The sequence below is a fragment of the Platalea leucorodia genome, assembly GCF_965183815.1.
Source record: "Platalea leucorodia genome assembly, chromosome: 23".
In the NCBI taxonomy this organism is placed as follows: Eukaryota; Metazoa; Chordata; class Aves; order Pelecaniformes; family Threskiornithidae; genus Platalea; species Platalea leucorodia.
In genome coordinates, this window is record NC_138845.1 from 2,008,878 (window position 1) to 2,015,685 (window position 6,808).

Consider the following 6,808-nt stretch of genomic DNA (forward strand, 5'->3'; position numbering starts at 1 on the left):
CGGGCCGCCCCATTCCCTGCGCGGGGCAGGGGGGGAAGGAACCGCTCCGCCAGGGGGCGCGGCGGCTGCACCACGGGGCGGGGGCCGCCGGCGCCCCCCGCGGCGGGAGTGGGCTGTCCCGCACCGCCGAGCCGCGGGGGGGGGGGGGGGGGGGGGGGGCGCGGACTGTATAAATTTCGAGGGTTTGGGGTTTGTTTGGGTTTTTAAATGAAAGAGCCCAAAGTGCTTTTTTTTCTCCCCCAAAACGAAGGCGGACCCCCCCGCCCAGCGGCGGGCCGGGCCCCCCCCCGCAGCAGAGCCCGCCCAGGCCCCGCACCGGCGGCTTTTTCCCCGCTTTCCCCTCGTTTCGGTTCCGCCCCGCGGCAGCCCGCAGGGGTCACTGCCGAACCGGCTCCCCGCGCCGCGCCGCGCCGGGCGGAGGGGCCCCGCGGCCGAGCCCCCGCCAGCAGAGCCGCGGCCGGAGCGGTCACGGCGCGCCTCGCCCCCCGCCCGCCTGCGGGGACCGCGCGTCCGCCGCCGGGGAAGGGGAAGGGGAAGGGCCGGGGCGGCTGCGGGGCTTCCACCGCCGGGAGCGAGGAGAGGAGCCCTGGCTCCGGTGAGAGCGTCACAGGACGCAGGATTTCCTCCAGACAGCGCCGAGCTGGAAAGGGCAGAAACCGCCTGCAGCGCCTTTGCCAGGCCAGGCCATAAAACCAGTTCGCCTCCCTGGGCAGGACTCGGTTGGGCCCGCGGGAGCCAGAACCGTTCATTCCGCGCGTTGCACGTTCAGTGCTCACGCTGCGGAGGCGACGCGCCCGAGGTGGGAGCAGCGGACGGACAGAGCAAGGGCCACATCTCACCTACTGAAAGCCCCCAACACAAGAATCCTGCTCGCCTGCGCCTGGGCTCGCTGGCGTTGCGGAGAGCGAGGCCACGGAGGGGATTCCTGCGGGGAAAAAACCACCCTGAAGCCATTTCCCTTTAGAGCAAGAGGGAAAGATCCACAAAGCTTGTTGCAGCCAGTTTGGGGGAACGAGGGTTGTTCAGGGGATCTCGGGCGATCAAGCAGCGTCCTGTTAAAGAGCGCGTGCCTGTAGGGGGGTGGTTTGGGTGAAGGACGCGGTTTTCAGCCCTCGGGGCCCGTGGCAGCGGGACGTCGCGTGGATCCCTCTGCCGCTCGCCCTACCAGGGAACCCAGGCCCCGTGTAACAAACACGATGGCCTGCGATTACGGTCCAGCAAATCGGGGTGGGTAAGTTAGAGCCGGCGAAATAATCAGGGTCCCTTGACGAGATTAGAAATGGTGGCGCAAGCTGCGCTGCAAATTGGCGGTCCAGCTGGCGGGTGCCGTGGGCTTTTCACTGGCCAGCATCTCCGAGACACACGCGCGAATGGAAGAAAAGCAAACTAACGTAGTAGAAAGCAAATACGTAACTTGGAGCAGAATAAATGAGAAGTGACTGCTTACAGACTGCGGCATTCGTTCTGGAAACCCATCTTCTGCCAGGGGCGACCTGAGTACAAACCGCCAGGGACAGCACGAGAGCAAGCCATCTTCCGATCGGAATTTATTCTGACATTTAGCGAGACCTTGTAGTTACAGGACGGAATTGAGAACCTCTTCTTCATTCTCAGCTACTGCACCCACCAGATGTAATCAGACTTAGCACTTTTCATCTTCAAAGCGCTTTGCAAACATTACCTCATTAATCCTTCTGCCCCCTGTGAAGCAGTTAAGCATTATCCCTGTTTTACAGACCTCTCTATCTCCAAATCTGCTCATTAATTTTTAGTGTGCTCATCGCTTTAAACTGAGATATCAAAGCAATACAGAAATGGCAGCGCAAAATAGTTCTGAGCCTCGTTTCCAAACCAGCTGAGTACCTGGCTATCCTACAGGAGCCCAGGATTCCGAAACCAGGCCCTGACGGGATGTAAATTATCGCTAATGCTCAGATTAGATAATTCTCCCGAAGCTGGTTCTGCCCTGCTCCTGCGAGAGCTCCCCGGTTAACTGAAATGCCCGGCCGGTGAAGGGGCCACGGACGTCGGTCAAGACACTGCCCGTGCTGGCAGAGTCCTTCCACGCTTACAACCTCATCGGCTTTAAGTGCAGATGGGGTGGAGGAACAGGCGCGGTCTATAGAGCTAGTCAATAATTCATGCTTCCTAACAATTCTCTCGCTTCTAAGGGAGCCATGCAGAAGCGACACGATTCAAGAAACAGAACACACTATAATCAGATAACGTTAATACCTATCTGGAAGGCAAATACAAACATCTTTGTGTTTACACCATGGTGAAGTTTCGTGCCTGTTAGTCACCATCCACTGTTAACTTACAGGAGGATGGCGAGGCAAACAATTTTCCTTGAACTGCATCCAGCGCTGCCAGGGCGCTGCTGGCTGGCTCACTGCTCTTCTCCCAAAGGCCTTCTCTCGACAGTTGGTTTTGGAAGCACAGCAGAAACAATTGTGCCTTCTGTCCATGATGTTACAGAGCAGAACGAACCGACGCACACACCGAAATGAGATGTCAGATTGTCAGAACAAACGAAGGGCATGACAGAAAGCTGCTTTTTTTATGGCAGTCATTTGCCCAGCTTTGTGGAACTGGACTACGGAGGGATTTAGTTTTGTTATAGGTCAAATTATCTGATACGAGCGGGTGCCAATAAAAACTGGGATTTCCTGCCACCTAACTTTCCTCTGCTCTATTTAATTTTGCTTGCTTCGGGTGCACCTTCTGAATTTATCCTTTATTCCCCAGCAGAAGACAGTGCTCCAGCAGCACACTGGATCTCAAGGGCATCTCACCTGCTACTCTAGAGCAGCAAGGATCCCAGCAGTCGGGATGGGGCAGGAGGAAGATGAGGACCGTGAACGTACGCCTAAAACAGCGAGCTAAGCCTTTCCCAGTCATCGGAGCCAACAGGACATTTTCAGCACCCGCTGATTTCGCAAGAGGAAACTCCACCTCGAGGTAGCGCTGAGGGCACAGCATCAGGAATTTGTCCTTACGAGGCCAGAAGTTGAATGCTATAACCACCAGGCAGGCTGATGAATGCAAAAGAGCAATACCTATTGTAGTCAGAAGCCTGGAGCAGCTATGCTGGCAAAAAGATTAATTACTGCTGGGTGTGAGCTGGAACCACACACCCAGCAGTCCTGAGGTTTTGGTTACTCCCTAGCAAAGCGAGAAACGCTGCTCTCTCCCCGGCTGCGCTGAGACAAGGATTCAGTTTCCCTTTTCCTAGTATTTTACCTCTGTTCTACCCACGCTGGAACGGTCGTTAGTGTCAGTCACAGCTGAATACAAACACCATGTGTGATGCAAGAATAAAATGCATTCTCCCTGGTTCTGATGAAGTCCCTGCGCAGCAAAAGCTTTACCTGTCTGTCAGGCTGAACACCAGCCTGTCCGAGGGCAGTCCCTGGGACAGGGATGATGTTCTGGACTCCATTAACCGCGATACACTGCCTTGTGCCTGCAAGCCCCCCGCTGAAATTAGAGCTGATGCCAGCACAGCTAGATCACCTTTTGGCCCCGGTGTTTTGTCCGAAGGTGCTAAATCTGGTCTGGTTACTCTACCCTTGCTACCATCACCATTATCAGCGAGGAATAAATATTTTTAAACACTGAATAAATATTGAGCTGGCAGCACTATCTCTGCCTCAGCTCTTGTGGGCCGTCCTTCCAGCCAGCCAGGGTGCCTCCAGCAACGGCGGTGGAGCCTTTGGGATTACAGGGTGTTCCCAACATGGAGCTCTGCAGACACTGGCGGGGCCTCCTTGGTGGCTTGGTAAATATGTCAGAAAAGGCTGGTCTCAGCAGGCCTGCTGGAAACATCTGGCTTTAATTCTTCTTTAAAGCCATGACATTCATTTGGACACCAAACCACTTTCCTTTCATCTATCCGGAGGACTAACCCTGTGGCAGAGCAGCTGACTTTCTGCCTGCCATTACCCTGCACTACCCTGCAGGAAGAGAGAGTTCACTGAAGAGCCAGGGCCGTGCTCTTCGCAGGAGGAAAGGTCTCGGGAGAGGGCGGCAGCTCACAACTGACACTTTCCTGCTCTTCTCCCTCCCTAGAGTTCTTTTCAAGTTGCTTCAAGGCATACATTTCTCTGTCAACATGTCTCAAAGGGGCTCAGAGTCCAGCTTAGATGTGATTTCTCCCTTAATTCACTGGACTGAGAACCCAAGCACTTGAGGAACAGATAGACGTGGCACGCTGTCCCGAGTAGGAAAGAGAGTGCCTTCGTGCTGGCGGGAAATGCTGTGTCTATTTAGAAATCCCTTGGCTGAGGATGCTGAAGGCTTTGTGGATGGGCTGGCACACTGGGAAGACGCCTGGGAGAATCAGGAACACAAGCAGAGGCAGAGGAGTTTTCTCAACAACTCCTGACCAATAATTCTGGTATTGATAAATGACAACCCTAGCAAGGAGGCGACATTTTGAACTCTAAATGTGTTATTGTGCAGGAAAAGAGGCCTAAAGCAAGAGCGCTGGATGTTGGAAAGATCAGCTGCACCATCACATGATCCCATGACGCCTGTAACCACAGCGAAGTTTTATCCAAAGCCAGCGAGACTTTTGGCTCTGTTTCTAGGTCTGAGCTCAGCAGAGATTGTGCAGTTGCATTTTCACAAGCTTCCATCGATGCTGAAGTAAACGATTTGCTTTCCAGGCAAAACTAAGTCCCACCAGCATGGGATAGGTGCCTCGGGCAGCCTCTGAGCTGATGAGCAGCAATTGCTGGGTCTTATTCCAACGCACTTCAGCGCGAGGCAATCGGCACAAAGCCCCAGCTCCAAGAGGCAGCCAGGCAACAGCACTGAACAATCAATTTCCCATGTCAGACTCCGGCTACGCCCAACGACTTGGCAGTGCTGGAGTGTATACACTGTGGCAATAATATTAAATAAAACAGCTCTTCTCATCTGCCTACCCTCCTTCCCTGCTACCGGGCCACTCTCTTGAAACTGCCACAGGTAAAAGGATTTACCTTTTTATTTAAAGTGCCCATATAAAAGCAATCCACGCAGGGAACAACAGCGAGACAAGAATAAGCTGCCCTACGAATTCACAGCCCGTTGCCCAGGGCTGCCCGGAAGGAGCACAGCCCTGCTGTGTGACATGAGCGTGGCATTGCTAACACCTGAAGGAAACTTCTTCTGCAGCTCAGGGGGGTCTTTTGGTACCCATGAGTTTCCCTTCTTGTTGCACCAAGATTACTTGTAGGCCAGCCAGGAAACCCACCAGGGTATCAAGTTATCAGGAGCTGATCTCCAACGACACGGTGCAAGATAGCTGATGCATCCCTCTGCCGCCGCCTTATTCTTTCGTCCAGGACTAAGACCTCCTGGCAGAGAGGAGGAGCGAGTGAATCATGGAGCGGGAGGAGAGAGCTGGAGCAGGAAGTACAGCTGCAGGCTGACTCAGCATGGCTCCCTTCTTGAACCTTGAACAGACGGGAGCTGTGAAGGATGTTAATGTTTAACTCCACCAGAAGTCCCCTATTTAGCAATAGGGGTCCAAGACTCATTGGCTTCTGGCAGGAGACGTTTTGCTTCGCCAGGAGCCGTGCTGGTGACAGTACCTCAGCGGTCAGGTCAGCAATTGGGCCCTTCAAAAGGCCATTAAGTCCAAAGGGCCTTACAACATCTGATAAGCTCCAGGAAAGAGATGGATAAAACCAATGGCATTAATCAGTTCATCTCCCCAGCCCTGCACTTCACTGAGAACACCAACTCAGGAAGACAGATTGACACCATAAACAGGGAAAAGCTCATTAATTGTCTCGGAAATATTGTTATCAGTGATCTCCAAAGGAGCACTGCAGAGCCGCCTGCTTTTTCGCTGTCCTCTCTTTCTCCATCTCTCTCTCTTCTTCCCAAGGGCATTTAAATCTTGACATGACTGTCTCGGTAAGAAAGAGCATATAATGCCTAAAAGGTAGGGCTAGGGCCCTAGACTTTAATCCCAGCTCTGGTACTGGCTACTCAAGAGCCATTTCAGGTTCCTGTTCCTCACTTCGCCCATCGTAAAGTGGGGATGGTGCTTCCTGAACTTCTATTAATGCAAGAGTCACCTAATGAGTGGCAATTGGGAAGATCCCAAAACAGATCACTAGATTAGTGCCTATGAAATACTCACTTCTTAGACGAACACTTAGTGGAGCCTCTCGGATGGGAACCCACGCTTACAGGCTCCAAAGGCTAGAGCTCTAGCCGCTGATGCCAAGAACAGCCATGAGCTGCCAGGAAAGGGCTCTACGAGAACTGTTCAGCAGTTCTCGTCCCGCAAAGAACATACATCCTGCAGGGAATCTATTCATCCCTTCTATTTGTTGCCTTTGCAATAACCTGAAATGTGTACAAAAGGGAAGAAACCCATAACTGTGTTCATCAGGTAGATCCAATATCTTTCCCAGTCCCCGAGAGGGCTGAGCGAGAATGAATTCTGTAATTCAAGAAAAAGAAGCAACTGTGAGTGTCCGAGAATGAAAGAGCTCACAGTAAGCAACTGCGTAGTTAAAGTTACCTGCAGACAAAAAGGGGCTTGCAACACACTGGGGGAGAGATGAGGCTGTCCTGCCGGTACTGCTAGGAAACGGTGTCGCCGTACTGGAGGGAGGTTGGGATTCCTTCATCATGAAGTAACAGCAGCTTTTGCTTTATAAGCCTCCAAGGTGTAGTGCTATAACGAAGCATGCATCTGTGCCAAGACCTGAATTGTACAATATAGTCATCAATGAGCTGGAAAAAGAGGTAAACGATGAAGTGTCAAAGTTTACCGATGACACAAAATTATTCGGGATATCCA